The sequence below is a fragment of the Equus asinus genome, chromosome 21 (genome assembly GCF_041296235.1).
Source record: "Equus asinus isolate D_3611 breed Donkey chromosome 21, EquAss-T2T_v2, whole genome shotgun sequence".
Lineage (NCBI taxonomy): Eukaryota > Metazoa > Chordata > Mammalia > Perissodactyla > Equidae > Equus > Equus asinus.
The window spans coordinates 97,148,313-97,162,133 of record NC_091810.1 but is presented as its reverse complement, the minus strand read 5'-3'; the positions used below and the strand labels follow the sequence as shown (position 1 = coordinate 97,162,133).

General features: G+C 39.9%; 1 long non-coding RNA gene across 1 annotated transcript; it reads left to right on the top strand.

The window, feature by feature from the left end:
* The first annotated feature begins 1,026 nt into the window (after positions 1 to 1,026).
* LOC139041410 (uncharacterized) lies at positions 1,027 to 5,665 on the top strand. The gene is made up of 3 exons (XR_011496496.1): positions 1,027 to 1,207; positions 3,321 to 3,473; positions 5,071 to 5,665. It is a non-coding gene; the product is annotated as an uncharacterized lncRNA (long non-coding RNA).
* The last annotated feature ends 8,156 nt before the right edge of the window (positions 5,666 to 13,821 follow it).

The following is a 13,821-nucleotide window of genomic DNA, read 5'->3' as shown; positions in this document are numbered from 1 at the left end:
GTTAAACAGGAGATTACCTGGGTGAGGCAAGCCTTTTATGGGAGACATTGACTACAGTTGTCTTAAAAGCTATATGGCTCTCAGGACACCTGACTCTGGTGAGTTTCTGAAGTTTTGCTGTTTAATATTCCTCATTTACTGTTTCTTGATGTCTTCCACATAAACTCTTTAAATCTTAACAGATCCATCCAGAGCTCTCGATGTTGCTTTACTCTCACATTTTAACCTACATGACCCCGCCTAAAAGGGCTCTTACCCTGAAATCAGAAAACAAGAAATATTGATGAGGATTTAATCAATTAGATAAAGAATATGGTATATCAGTTGAAACGCCTCTGTTTCACATTTCTTCTTCTAGCATGCTCCAAATGAATACAATGCTTCTGCCTGGTACAGGTCAGGGTTATGGACATCTGCTTAATTTCAGATTAATTTTAGCTTAACTCATACATCTCCAACTGTGGGATGCAGTCCTATAAAACAACCTGTGATCCTGGAGGCACTTCCTGCTCCTTGCCCTACACCTCAGTGCGTGATTTCCAAAACACAGCTTATTTGGTGGCCCACACGTCCTATCCTAAATGCCATGTCTTTGTCCCTCGTTCCTCATGAAAGCTCATCAACCCAGCACACTGTCTTCTACATGCCACCCTCAGAGTGTTCTGTGTACAGTTAACTCTACGTCACCCTGTGACACAGCCCGGGCACTAGTGGACGTTGGTGGTGGGGAGAGCAGACAGGCGCAGGCACAGCTTCAGAAGAGCCGTTCGTCAGGACGCCCTGGCCTCTGCGTCCCGCTCAGTCTCCCCCTCCCACCACTGACCTCTGTTATCCAGCTGCCCTGGCCTCTTTTTTCCTAATTCTTCAAACATTTGGACTTCATTCTTCTTTCTTGACCTTTCGACTTGCTGTTCTGCCTGGCTAACTCTTTTCTTTTTACTGTAACTTCTATATTAGTCAGCATTCTCCAGAGAAACAGAATCAAATGGATACATATAAAAGAGATTTGTTCTAAGAAATTGGCTCACATGGTTGTAGAGGATGAACAAGTCCCAAAACATGCAGTTGGCAAGCTTGAGACCTAGGACAGCCAATGGTGTAAGTTCCAGTCCAAAAGCCGGCAGGCTCAAGACCCAAAAAGAGCCTAGGCTCAGTTCAATCCGAGGGCAGAAAACAACTGATGTCCCGGCCCAAAGAGGCAGGCAAGGTGAGTTCACTCTTATTCGGTCTGCTTGTTCTATCAGGGCTTCAACTGATTGGGTGATGCCCACCACACTGGGGAGGGCCATCTGCTTGACTAGGTCTACCAATGAAACACCCTCACAGACACACCCAGAATGATGTTTCACCAAATGTCTGGGCACCCTATGGCTCAGTCATGTTGACACATAAATTTAACCATCGTGTCTCCTCGGCTCCCTCCCCTCTGGTCTACTGCAGTCCAGCACCCTCCCTCGAGTTGCTTAAGAGAACATCATTATGGTTTGTAACCTTCAGAGCTCCTATCATGATCCAAAGTTATTCTGTTTTAAACTAAATTATGTTGATGTAGAAAATGTTAATGGTTACAACACTGAGTATAAAAAGCAAGATACAAAACTGTACACAAAATATTATTCCAATTAGTGGTAATCATTTTATGGACTTATAAAAGCATGGAGAAAAGACTGAAAGAAAATATATCGAAATGAGGGTTTCATCTTCACGGTGGTATTCTGGGCAACTTTTGTTTTTAGTTTTATATGTTTTTCTATATTTTCCATTTATAGTATAATAAGCTATTATTAACAGAAAAAAGCAAGTTATTTTAAAAAAGATGTTTGGTTTATGTTTCTTTTGTGTCTCTAAAATGACCTTTCTCGTGTATGTATTTATATAGAGTACTATTAAGCAAGCTCATAATGAGGTTACCTCGTTAGTTGGAAAAAAATTTAAAATATGGAAAACAAAGACTTGATTCAGATAACTTTATTTTCAGGATAAGAGGGTTAAAATGCACAATTATAGACCATATTTAATATTCTATAAGCATTTTTATTATATTATGAGGAATAAAAATTATAATTACATCAATCATTAAAGCATTTACAAAAATGTATCTTATCTAACAGTTATTTTGCTCTCTGGTATTAAACATATATGTCTTACTGAAGTACAGCTGTCCATAATTTTATAAGCAAATAATTATAGTTTTACTTTAAAATATTAAACTGGCATAACAAGATTTTATAATAATTGAATGAATGAGAAATAAATTTTTAAAAATTAATAGAAAAACCTCCATCTTAAGAATATAAAAAAATAGGATCATCAAGATAAGGATGAGTCAAGGCTCCACAAATTAGGGTTCTCAAAATAATGATTTCTAAATCAGTTGGAAGTTTAAAACATTCTCATACCTAAATGATGCATGGTATATTTTATGCCATAAGAATGTTTCTTTGATCTTCAAGACAATTATTTATGAATATAAGTGTTTCAATCTTGGTCAACTCAGAGAAGATAATGACTTTTCAGTCTTGTCTCTCAGAGTGATCTCTTGATATTTCTAGTTTAAATTTAAGTTGAGCTGACTTCCAGATCTTTTAGATCTGATCTTTCTGGCTCTGGGCCTAAGATAAATGTAAGAGAGGTAACAAGTATTAGTGTGAGTCTCGAAGCCTTCCATTCATGCCCTGACCTTGAGGATATGCGTCTTGCTGCTGTGGCAACTGCCCAGCCTGGATTTGTGACTCCACTGGGCTGAGCAGGAGATGGGCAGAGAGGAGAAATCTGAGGTATCCAGAGCGGCACTTTGGTCTACATTCAAAGAGGCCAAGAGCATTTCAAGACAGAGGTAGATAGATAGAAAAAGAAGGAGCTCCCCAAACCGACAAGAGAAGAGGGAGAGAAGAAGAGCCGGTGCTGGTTGAGGGAGAACTGAGGAGAGAAGGAAGAGAGAGAATGCGGGCACCTGCTGAGCCACATGAGAAACAGAGGAAATGAAGATGGTGAAAAGGGATTTTTAAGTCAGTGGTGTGAGGCGAATGATCTCCTGTGGTACTTTCCAAGAGAATTCAATAAAACTCTGAATTTCTTACAACGTGTTTTTTAGAATGTTATACTTTATTTCTTTGAATGTGATACCATGTAGGAAATGGACCAAACAGACCACCTTTACGAGGGAGGATGAGAGCTGTGACCTCTATTTCACAAAAACTTGATTTAAGAGTTGTGTAACTTTAAGTGCTAAACTGATAATCTGGCAGCTAAGTGCCATCATGAAATTCTGTCATTTCTTCTAGATACAGCTCAGTTCTGACCCCCTTCCCTTCTCCTAGATTGTTGCAGATCCTCGACCACTCTCCCTGCCAGCGCCTTGCTCTACTGTGGGACAGCCGGAGTGTTTCTTCTAAAATGTATGCCACAGTCCATCATCCCTCTAACCATCGTCCTCCAGGGGCTTCAGTCCTCGCCAAGACTTCTAAGACCCTGTGAGCCCCTTCCTTTGACTTCTCCACTCTCAGCTCCCTCTCGGTTGCTCTCACACTCCAGCTCTGTTTGAAACAGGTCCCTGCCCCTCCTTCCCCCGTCACTCTCTCAATCCACACTCTACTTTTTTGCTTCGTAACATTCATCAGTCCCTGAAATTATATCTTATATTTATCTATTTAATTGTTCCTAGTCTGTATTCCCTTCTAGAATGTCGCTCCACAAGGGTGGGAACTTTGCTGTGTGCACAGCTGGAGGTCCACTGCTGGACCAACATCTTTCATTCTAAGGTGAAATGGATGGATGAGTGATTGGCGCATATCTGAGAAAACTTCCCGCCCTCAGAGTCCCAAAGCCTCCCACGCACTGGGCACTGTGACAGGTGCCGGGGAGATAGAAACACACAAGGCGGAACCTGCCTCCACAGGGCTCACTCTGCTGGAAAAGCCAGAAATTAAATAAAAGTTTATAAAATATCGCAAGGAATCAATTACATGTGTGAGGAGTGCTAATAAAAATCCAAGAAAAGTGATTTCAGTTGAACCTAAATTAAACTCTTCCTTTACATTTCAAGAATATATCCAAGCAAAGCAGACTAATTTTTCTATAACATTTGCCATTTTTCTCTTTAGCATTTTAGAAAGGAAAGGAGTGAATATAGGGTGATGATATCAGGGGGAAAAGGCGTTAGAATCACACAGGGAGAAGAGAGAAGGAGGCGAGAGACTTGCGAAAACAGAGGCAAAGAAGGAAGGAAGACGCTTACCCTTGTGTGTGGGGGGATGGTCTTCAAGGTGGTTCTCTACCTGCCTCATGGAGACACGGCTCCCCACTGGGAGCCCGGAAATGATTGTGGTCTTCAAGGCACTCATGAATGGCCCCAAAAGAACGACTTAATAACATACTACATTTGATCATTTATCAAGTGACCTGGAAGATTTAACATAATTATGATGAAGATAAATGGTTCTTAACTTTTAAAATATCAAAAATTTCATATGAAAACATTTGCATATATTTATGTAACTACCACTGCTCTTTATTATTTTTATCATTGCAGTTCGGAATGCCCCTCCCTCTCCTCAAATTTTGCTCTGAATTTGTTCAGAAATGAAAGATTAACCTCATCAAATAGACTTTTTCCCTACCTCACCTATTATCAGATGGTTTATAAAAATATAATCAATGCTCAGAATTCTTAACTGAAACTTTGAATTAGATCAATATGTGCTTAAGAATAATCATACATATAATTAGATAATATGCATTAATGTTAAAAAGAAAAAAAAGTACTGTCTCTAATTTAACTTTGACAACAGGTCCTGAGGAGCTCCAGCAGCAGGGCTGGGGTCTGCGTCCGGCTCCTGATCTGCGCTGGTCCTGCAGGAGGAAGAGCCTGGCTGCCAGCTCATCCTTCACTCCGTGTCTCATGCCTGGGGCTCTGCTGCCCTCTCTGCAGTTTCCTCCAAGTTTACTTTTTCTTTGTCCTCTTCTTTCTTTTCTTCAGAAAAATTAATCTGCTTTGCTTAAATATACTCTTGAAATTTAAAGGAAGAGCTTAATTTAGGGTCAACTTAAATTGTTTACTTTCCTCCTCAGCTCGCTGGCTGGCTGCCTCCGCTGGTGGGAGCCGCCCCGCTTTAACGCCTTAGCTGCTGGAAGCTCAGCGGCCTGTGTGATGTCACTCTGGGCACCTCCTCCTCCTGTCGGATCCCTGGCACCTGGCCTGAGTCTCCCTGTGCTCCCCAAACCTCCAGCGCCTGCCCATGAAGCTGGGCCCTCTGGGACCCTGCCATCAAGGCCCCAGGGACATCAGCGCTTTCTGCAGGATGTCGGGGGTAGTTTTGTCTTTTCCTGGATAGTTTCCTCCCAGGATGCCACCAGAATCGTAGTTATTATGTATTTGTCAAGAATTTATCAGGTGCCAGGCTCTTTTCTATCTCGATCTCCACAATAACCCTCTGAAGAAAGTGCTCTTACCAGTGTCTACAAATGCTTGGTTTCCAATAATTGCAGCCGGAATTGACAGGAATAAAATTACCCCAGCGTCTCGGAGGACTGGTTTCAGAAACCAGCTGAAAAGATTTAACGCATCGTAAACTCTTTTGCTTATTTTTCTTCTATTTCAATTTTTAAAATTTTCAGATATATTTTTTGAGAACTCAAAAGATTCAAAATAAACTAATGACCCACTAAAAGATATTTGTGGCTTCTCTTTATCAAAATGACGTTTTAGTAAAGTAAGTTCTAATTAATTTAGAAGGCACACACTTCCAAAAAACTAATGACAGGACCAGGTTTAACTTGAACTTGAGGCAAAGGAGTAAGAAAACACAACTGAAATGTATACATAATGTTAGGCAACTGTACAGCCTGATTCATTGGTATGCTAATTACCAATGATTTTACTTATTAGGCAAGACGTATAAAATGAAGCAACCGAGCCACGTGTAGGAAGACTATTCTAGGCACAGTGTAATTCTGACGGTGGGATTGGGGCAAATGCTGAATGTTTTAAAATTTATCCTTTTAATGCTTTACTAACACTAAAAGTCTTAGCCTTTATTAACAAGAACTGAGTTTTCATTATAACAATGATTAAGACTAAAACTGTAACAAAACAACCAAAATGAAATTGCATGTAGTGCAAAATGTTTTGATATAGGAACCGATATTTTTCCCTCTATTCTTCTAATTGCTTTTCCTCTTTCGAGCAACAATAAGCAGTAAGGCTCTTTGGCACTCGCTCTCCTCTGCCAAGAGAGGACACAGCAGAAACAATGGTTGGTGAGGCAGATTGTTGACTTTTGAAACTAAAAAGCCAAGGACCAGGTATCAAGACAAGATATTCCAGATGGATGTATGATCAGCCCTAGCCTGCCTCTACTGCCCCTGAGACTACAGAGCGTTTGTTAGACCTGGGGTGAGGAAGGGAGGGGAGAGACATGGGCTAGGTGCTGGTCAGCAAGCATGCTTTTCCTTGTCCCCCATCTTCCTGCAAAGTGCAGGCCTGGCCATGCAGAAGGAGGTAGGATCCTCAGATGGGTTGTGTTCTGGGTCCCATCTACCAAGGGCAGCCAGGCTGAGGGTGGGCCTCATGGCGTTCCCTAAGCCCAGCCTCCAAACAAGAGAATCAGAAGAGAAAGGGCTGTGAAGTATCCAGACAGACAGCCTGAGACAGCCTCAGAACTCCTGCAGCCCGGGGTGGCCGGAAAGATAGCAGAATGGTTTCCCACGTGCTCAGGAGTGGCACAGAGGTGGCAGTAATGGTACAGGTATTGGCAACCAATAAGGACAAGAAGGATGCAAATGCGACCTGAATGGACCAGTTCTAAATTATTATGGAGGAAGAAGGGTCACATTTATGCTCCTTGGCTAGTAGAACCTGGCTACCCATTGGTAAAAGCCTGGGTCCATACATTTTCCCATGAAGACAGATCAGTCTCCTCTCTCTTATTACCATCAACACCACTCTCTCCCAATGTCCCAGAACCTCTAATTCTAATGAGAGTCAGCCAAAGGGACCACGAGCTTCTAGACACACTGAGGACCCATTTCAGAGATACGTTCATAGCTGAATGAAAATCACAAAGCGCTTACATGCCTTATTTTCTGCTTTAGGGAATGTTATAAACCAGCATACAGAGGATGCTGTAAGAGTAAAATTACATTAAATTAAAAATTAGGTTTTACATGACAAATCACAATGTGCTGGCATACCCAATCACGTGGATTATTTATACCAAGTGAGGAGCAGGTGGATGACAAACATAGTCACAAATTTGTGCATCTGAACATGAGCAAGACACTCAGTATGCTGATGACATTTTATGTATATATGTATATATAGAGACACATAAATATGTATGTATATGTATATCTTGGATTGGATTGATTTCATAAGGAATTAATTTTACTTTATTGAATCTATCCATTCTGAAGAAATAAAAATCTGATCCTTTTAAAGTAGTTCACAAGAACTGGGATGGATATGAGATGCTATGTCAATTGCCTTGAAAAATATCAGTTTATAGTAACTTGGAAATAAATTAGGAGTTATAAATCTAGAAGGTTGACCTCCCAGACCAGAAAGTGAAGTCTTAGACCAATTACAAGTCATGTGCAACCATTCGGTGCTCAGAGTCTTTTATGCCAAGCACTGTGCCTGAAAATGACCTAGAATAGTTTTAAAGTGGGAAAATGGGCAAGAAAATAGCTTATGAAATTGAGATGAAAACATTTATATAAGTGACAAGAACCTCAATTACAGAAAGCACTATTCTTGAATTTAAATTAAGTTTTATGTGCATGTATAGCAAAGCACTATGCTATATTGACATGGCTACAACAAGAGAAAAGCTAATACTTCTTACCCTTGTGGAACTTGAGACTGGGGGGGGGACAGGAAAATGTCAACGAAGAGTTGCAAAACAATATAATAAATGTTTTGTACAAATGTGCTCCAGCAGAAAAGGAGGGAGGAATCGCATGATCGGATGTGGGCATATTCAAAAATTCACCCTATAATGGATGCATTATGGGACTCGAGGGAGACCAATGGTTGGCACAGGTGGGACAATAGGAGTCTACCGTAATTGTCCTAGTGAGGGACTTGGGTAGTGGAGGTGAAGGGAAGAGGGGAGATGTGAGGACAATTCAGGAAGTAGCAATGACTGAACTTGGGAACTGATTTAACTAGAAATGAAGGAGTCCAAGAAAATATCCAGGATTCTGGCCTGGGCCATGAGGCTGTGTGGAGAAAGATGATAAGGGTTTTTTTTGGAGATGTTGAATATCTGTAGGATATCCAGATGGGGCTGTGCAGGGGGAAGCCATATATATGGGTCTGGAATTCAGCTTTACCTTTTGGCCAGGGAGTAGAAATTTGGGGCATTTTGCATTTCAAAATTGGAATGTGAATTTAACTTATACCTGTGGGCTAAATACAGAATAAGTGCAGCCCAGGCACTAGGAACGTGGGCATCAGAACCAGAGCACGTGGGTTCTAAATCCAGCGCCAAAGACTCACTAGCTGTGTGACCACAGGAATATTCCTGAACCCCTCTGTGGCTCATCTTTGTCAACTGTAAAAGGGGATTACCATATACTGTATTCCCTACCACCTGCAAAGCTGTGAGGATTAAGTAACTGAATACAAATACAATCCTTATTGCTTAGTAAATATTAGCTATTAATGTGGGTTGAACAACATGAAATTACCATTCTGAAAGTCACAAACAGTCAAATATTAGCAAATTCATTTGATTTTACATTTGTCGAAAGATGAATCTAGTGGCGTTTTCCTGTTTCCCCATTCAGCCTCCCCTGAAGAAAATCCATCTTCTCTACCTTTAGTAAGAAACATGTAAACAGGTGCCTCAAGTCATCTGGGAATATTATCGACAATGTAATTCTTGGAGTAAAATTTGAAACTTATGTATGACTTTCCCTGTAACCTCCAAAATCTTTTCAATGGTGGAAGCAGAATGTCTTCCTTATTTCCACTACGAAATAACAACAAAAAACCCTGACAATTATTCCTGAAATATGTGCTTTGTTTAAACACAAGGTGTACAGTGAACACAGTTTTATCAGCACTCTTGGACAAGATTCCGATATGCTGTTTCCGGAAGGAAAAATAAGCCCACTTTACAACTAATCTCTGGGACTTCGATAGCTAAATAATCATGGAATCAGCATTCAGGTCTTTGGGCACCCACTTCCCATGCACTTCCTTGAGGCTATAGTCTCAGTAATTGAATCGAGATGAAAAACGTGAACCCAACCTCGACAGATCAAGCTGACCTGAAACAGTATGCATGGCAATATCATTATATTCGAGGGCCAAAGGAAACTTGTGTGCTGGTTGTTTTCCTCTAAACCTGACTGTTTTGATGGAGTCATTGCTGTAAATCCTGTGTGTAATAAAACACGGAGTTTTGGGGTTCTCTTCAGAACAGAGATCATATAAGTTTCAAAGTCTAAATTTGGCAGCTAAGTGAAATCCTGTCTGTCATCAGATGAATGTAGCAGTTGGAGTTCCAGCACTTACGGCCAACAACTTCAGGTGAGCGCTTCTGAATCACAGGGAAGACCCATGTAGGCAGGCACGCTGTTGGGTTTCAAGAGAAAGGGATTGTAACATATTTGCACACGACATGAAAAATAAACGTTAGATTACAGATATAATACTTAGGTATTTCACTTCTGAAAAGGAATCAAAAATAGATGTTAACTGGCAGTGAATATAACAACTAAATACAACATTTTGGAAAAATCAAAAAACGTATTTTCCTCTTGATGTATCTTTTGAGGATTTGGTATTCTGATCCCTTATTCTTCACTTCTTCTGAATACTCTTTAATGAATGCTTCTTTCCTTTAAAATAAAGGCAGCAACTTCCTTATATTTACCATGTGAGTTGGAATTTAGCTTTTGTGATTTGCTTGTGTTAAGTTCTCAAGCCTTCTCTTTTTAAAGCAAAGTATAGAAATCTATAATTAAAAATTAAATGCTGAACAGAAAAAAATCTCTTGTTCATAAGAGGAGAAAAGTATTGTTTCTTCTGTGTATAAAAATGCTAGGTAAAATCTAAAAACGTCAATTTCAAATGAATTCTAACAATTTTCTTTTGGGAGTTTTAATTGTGGTTATTTCACTAATATAGCAAGATTTTGTTTGTTACATGTACATACGGATTTCATTTGCATTATGAATGTCCCTCTTGTGTATTAAAAAGAAAGAGAAATGTTTTAAAAGACCAGCAGCCTTTAAAAGCTTATGTATGGTCAGTTTTAATTTATACAGCTGTCTGCCAGCAGTTAACGGCTAATTCTGTGATCTAACTAGGGGAAAGTCTAATGATGACTGATAAGACATACTTTTTACTTTCTCTTTCCTTAATAAGGAAGGATATCTACAAAAACTTTATAGCAAATATTGCACTTAATGGAAAAGTGTTTGATTCATTTCTCTCATAGTTACCAAGAGGAGGAGGGTTGCTATGAACAGTTGTTCAACATTGTCCCTGGGGTCAAAGACAAGGCAACAGCCCCAGGGACGCAAGTAAGAAATACAAGAAAGGGAAAAACCTTAAATAATAATACCTTAATAAGATAGTTTCTCTCTCACTTAAAGAAAAAAGGGAGACAGAGAATCCAGAGGCAAGCAGTCCAGACTGGAGTGGAGCTTCACGGTGATCAGGGGACCCAGGCTCCTGTCATGCTGCTCCACCCGCTTTGCATATCGCTCTATAATTTGCATATCGCTCTATAATCCAAGGTAATTGCTCAAGTCCCAGCCGTTGCGTTTTCATTGCAGGCAGCAGGCAGGAAGAAGTGGGAAAGAAGACGCACCTCTTCCCGGTTAGGGAGCCTCCCCTGGAGTCCCACACGATGCTTTGCTTAAATCTCATCGGTTAGAACAAAGTCACATGGTCATATCTAGTTGCAAAATTGCCTGGGAAATGTAATCTTTTAGAAGAGTAGCCATGTGCCAGCTGAAAGTGGTCATTTAGGTGAGACGGCCAGAAATCTGCCAGAGAAAGGAAAAAACCGTACAGTTACTTCCAGATCTTGTGATTGTCTACATGGAGAAGTGCGGAGGCCCCTGACACGCACCTCTAAAACTAGGAAGAGACTTCATCAAGGTTGCTATATAAGCGAAAGACTAGTAGAAACAAAGATATCATTCATGAAGGCAATTAAACTATGATACATCTAGAAATAACTATAGAAATATATAATTTTATGGAAAATAATAATATTGAAAGATAAAAAGTAACCAAAAACAGTGATATGACATTCTCATGAATGAGAAAATTCACCATTTTGAAGAAATCCATTCCCACTAAATTTATCTACAAATTTGAAATAAATCCAATAAACGTCTCCACAGCATGTTTCTTGGAAATTGACAGATATTTTAAATTCATTTTTGGGAGAATCAATGGCAAAGAATATCCACGAAAATGCTGAAGAAGAAATAGTGGGATTTGCCTACCAAATAGCAAGATGTATTATGATATTAAAACTTTGTATAAGTTACACATTGAATCACTGCTGGAGAGTAGCCCAGAAACAGCCTTTACAAGTATTTAACCTTCGTCTATGACACAGCTAACATTACAAATCAATGAACAATTGATGCTGGGGCAAATGCTTATTCAGATGGAAAAGCTAAGACTGTATCTGTATCTCACTGTGCACACAAAACCAGCTGCAGATGGATTAAAAATATAAAATGAAAGTCAAATGCTAAAGTTTGAGAACAAAATTTAGGAGGCTATCTTTAGTGCCTGAAGACATTGAAGGATTTACTAAATGACACACACAAAGCATTAGCCATGAAGAAAACAACTGACAAATTGGACTACACTGAGGCTCTGAGTGAAAAAAAATCATGACAAAGTTAAAAGACAAACAGTAGACTAGAAGGTGGTACTTAGGATGCACTTAATTCAGAGGACAAGTTTCATAACAAAGAACTGTGCATCCATAAGAAGATGGCTATCAACCCAGTAGGAAATGGATTTGAAAAGCTGTAAACAGTTTGCCAAAGAGAAAACTCAAATGGCTGAATAATCGTATGAAAACATCCTTTCTCTCACTATAATCAAAAAAGGGGCAAATTAAATAAAACTGTGTTAGCATTTCAAACCCACCTGATTGGCCAAAATTCATTTTTTTGTTGTCTTTGAGGCAGATTAGCCTTGAGCTAACGTCTGTGCCAGTCTTCCTCTATTTTGTATGTGGGCCTCCACCACAGCATGGCTGATGAGTGGTGTAGGTCTGCACCCTGGATCTGAACCCGAAAACCTGGGCCGCCAATGCAGAGCATGCCAAATTCAACCACTATGCCGTGAGGCTGGCCCTCCAATTCTTTTGATTGTTGGTAAGGCTATGAGGAAAAGGGGAGCTCTGTATACTGCTGTCGAGCGTGTAGATTTGTGCAAACATTTTGGATACTATCTGACAGTAGCTGATGAAGATGAGCTTACTCCATAACCCACTTCTAGTGTATACTCAGGATAAATCCGCGTCTTAGTATACACTCTAGAGATAATCTCACGTGTGTGCACGTGGAGATATGTGAGATTACATTCATTGCAGCATTTTTAATATCAAAAAGTGGAAACACACTGTATCATTGGAAGACTGGATAAATAAATGGTTCCCCATTCCATGTTTGTGAAATCAAATGCCTGGCAATTGTTAAAACGAATGAAATAGATCCACATGTGGTAACATAAGTTTCAAAAACATTATTGCTTGAAAGTCAGTGACAGGGTAGTATATAGTATATAAATGTACTATTTACAAACGTAAATCTTCATATAAATAAGTAGTGCTATAGTTCTTGAAGTTTAAAAGCATACACAACAGTGGTCTACAGTCTTTACAGATCCGTCCATAGTAAAAACGTGAACGCTTCTGAGGTTATATAAACCCATGTTTCATCCCCGCCTGTTCCACGTGTTGATGTGGTCTTAGACAAGTGACTTCACCCCACTCCTGCAAGTTTTCTCATTTGTGAAATGGAGCGGTGGCCTACAGTTTAGATGAAATTGCATAATGGATGTGAAATGTTTAGCGCAGTGGCCTTGTGCATTTAGGATCGCTAGACTAGGTCCTAACTCAGAAGCTTTTCCATGGGGCTCTCCCAACCAGTTTCAAAATACTTTAAGCGAAGGCAAAAAGCGCAGAATTGTTTGAACAAGCAAACTCAAAGGAGTAAGAATTAACCGAAAGCCATATCTCAGTACATCAGATGACACATGGCATAGTTGCACTTTTGGAAGGATTTAGCCATTTTATTTGCCATAAGAAGAAAGGACAGGAGAATTTGTCCCAGTTGCTGAAGCTGATAAAGGCCATGTCCCCAAATACAGTCTTCCTGAGGATTAGGACTTCAGCATATGAACTTAAGGGGCACAGTTCAGTCCACAGTAGGTTCTAAACTAAGTGAGCCAGGGACCATGTCTGTTTTTGCACCCCATTACCCCCAGTATCTTGCGTGCCAGAGCTAAATAGCAAGCCCGCTGTTAGCCCCATTGTAAGGGTGAGGAGACTGGGACTCAGAGACATTAATGAACTTGTTCAAGGTCACACAGCTGCTAAGAGCTGAGAATCAAACTCAAGCTTGCCTGATTCTAGAAACCCTAAAATAAGCAACTTGAAGAAGTAGAATTTAGGTCTGTTCTCTGCAAAATCTTCCATCTGTAGCAATGTCACCAACTACAGCATCAATTTAAAACTGTCCCTGATATTTGCTAAACTAAATAAATCTAAAGGTAAGATTAGTTCAATAAAATTTCATAAGGGTGAAAACTTCAAATGTCTGCAACAAATG